Here is a 2,500-nt window from a genome sequence, read left to right on the forward strand (position 1 = left end):
ACATGCCATGCACAGCTGAGGTTTTGAATTCCGTTCAGGGTTAGGTCTCTTAGGGTTAGGGTTAGGGTTAGGGTTAGGGTTAGGGTTAGGGTTAGGGTTAGGGTTAGAGTCAGGATTAGGGTTAGGGTTAGGGTTAGGGTTAGGGTTAGGGTTAGGGTTAGGTACATGCCATGCACAGCTGAGGTTTAGAGTTCCGTTTAGGGTTAGGTCTCTTAGGTTTAGGGTTAGGGTTAGGGTTAGGTACATGCCATGCACAGCTGAGGTTTAGAGATCCGTATAGGGTTAGGACTTTTAGGGTTAGGGTTAGGGTTAGGGTTAGGGTTAGGGTTAGGGTTAGGTACATGCCATGCACAGCTGAGGTTTAGAGTTCCGTTTAGGGTTAGGTCTCTTAGGGTTAGGGTTAGGGTTAGGGTTAGGCTTAGGGTTAGGGTTAGAGTCAGGATTAGGGTTAGGGTTAGGGTTAGGGTTAGGGTTAGGGTTAGGGTTAGGTACATGCCATGCACAGCTGAGGTTTAGAGTTCCGTTTAGGGTTAGGTCTCTTAGGTTTAGGGTTAGGGTTAGGGTTAGGTACATGCCATGCACAGCTGAGGTTTAGAGATCCGTATAGGGTTAGGACTTTTAGGGTTAGGGTTAGGGTTAGGGTTAGGGTTAGGGTTAGGGTTAGGGTTAGGTACATGCCATGCACAGCTGAGGTTTAGAGTTCCGTTTAGGGTTAGGTCTCTTAGGGTTAGGGTTAGGGTTAGGGTTAGGCTTAGGCTTAGGGTTAGGGTTAGGGTTAGGGTTAGGGTTATGTACATGCCATGCACAGCTGAGGTTTAGAGTTCCGTTTAGGGTTAGGTCTCTTAGGGTTAGTGTTAGGGTTAGGGTTAGGGTTAAGGTTAGGGTTAGGGTTAGGGTTAGGGTTAGGGTTAGGGTTAGGGTTAGGGTTAGGGTTAGGGTTAGGGTTAGGGTTAGGGTTAGGGTTAGGGTTAGGGTTACGTACCTGCCATGCACAGCTGAGGTTGAGTTCCGTTTAGGGTTAGGCCTCTTAGTTTAAGGATTAGGGTTAGGTTTAGAGTTAGGGTTAGGGTTAGGGTTAGGGTTAGGGTTAGGTACATGCCAAGCACAGCTGAGGTTTTGAGTTCCGTTTAGGGTTAGGTCTCTTAGGGTTAGGGTTAGGGTTAGGGTTAGGGTTAGGGTTAGGGATAGGGTTAGGGTTAGGGTTATGTACCTGCCATGCACAGCTGAGGTTGAGTTCCGTTTAGGGTTAGGCCTCTTAGTGTCAGGATTAGGGTTAGGTTTAGGTTTAGGGTTAGGGTTAGGGTTAGGGTTAGCGTTAGGTTTAGGGTTAGGGTTAGGGTTAGGGTTAGGTACATGCTAAGCACAGCTGAGGTTTTGAGTTCCGTTTAGGGTTAGGTCTCTTAGGGTTAGGGTTAGGGTTAGGGTTAGGGTTAGGGTTAGGGTTAGGGTTAGGTACATGCCATGCACAGCTGAGGTTGAGTTCCGTTTAGGGTTAGGCCTCTTAGTGTCAGGATTAGGGTTAGGTTTAGGGTTAGGGTTAGGGTTAGGGTTAGGGTTAGCGTTAGGTTTAGGGTTAGGGTTAGGGTTAGGGTTAGATTTAGGGTTAGGGTTAGGGTTAGGTACATGCCATGCACAGCTGAGGTTTTGAGTTCCGTTTAGGGTTAGGTCTCTTAGGGTTAGGGTTAGGGTTAGGGTTAGGGTTAGGGTTAGGGTTAGGGTTATGTACATGCCATGCACAGCTGAGGTTTTGAGTTCCGTTTAGGGTTAGGTCTCTTAGGGTTAGGGTTAGGGTTAGGGTTAGGGTTAAGGTTAGGGTTAGGGTTAGGGTTAGGGTTAGGGTTAGGGTTAGGGTTAGCGTTAGGGTTAGGGTTAGGGTTATGTACCTGCCATGCACAGCTGAGGTTGAGTTCCGTTTAGGGTTAGGCCTCTTAGTGTCAGGATTAGGGTTAGGTTTAGGGTTAGGGTTAGGGTTAGGGTTAGCGTTAGGTTTAGGGTTAGGGTTAGGGTTAGGGTTAGGTACATGCAAAGCACAGCTGAGGTTTTGAGTTCCGTTTAGGGTTAGGTCTCTTAGGGTTAGGGTTAGGGTTAGGGTTAGGGTTAGGGTTAGGGTTAGGGTTAGGGTTAGGTACATGCCATGCACAGCTGAGGTTTTGAGTTCCGTGTAGGGTTAGGTCTTTTAGGGTTAGGGTTAGGGTTAGGGTTAGGGTTAGGGTTAGGGTTAGGGTTAGGGTTAGGGTTAGGTACATGCCATGCACAGCTGAGGTTTAGAGTTCCGTTTAGGGTTAGGCCTCTTAGGGTCAGGATTAGGGTTAGGTTTAGGATTAGGGTTAGGGTTAGGGTTAGGGTTAGGGTTAGGGTTATGTACATGCCATGCACAGCTGAGGTTTAGAGTTCCGTCTAGGGTTAGGCCTCTTAGGGTTAGGGTTTAGGTTAGGGTTAGGCTTAGGGTTAGGGTTAGGGTTATGTACATGCCATGCACAGCTGAGCTTTAGTGTTCCGC

The sequence above is a fragment of the Falco peregrinus genome, unplaced genomic scaffold (assembly GCF_023634155.1).
Source record: "Falco peregrinus isolate bFalPer1 unplaced genomic scaffold, bFalPer1.pri scaffold_72, whole genome shotgun sequence".
Classification (NCBI taxonomy): domain Eukaryota; kingdom Metazoa; phylum Chordata; class Aves; order Falconiformes; family Falconidae; genus Falco; species Falco peregrinus.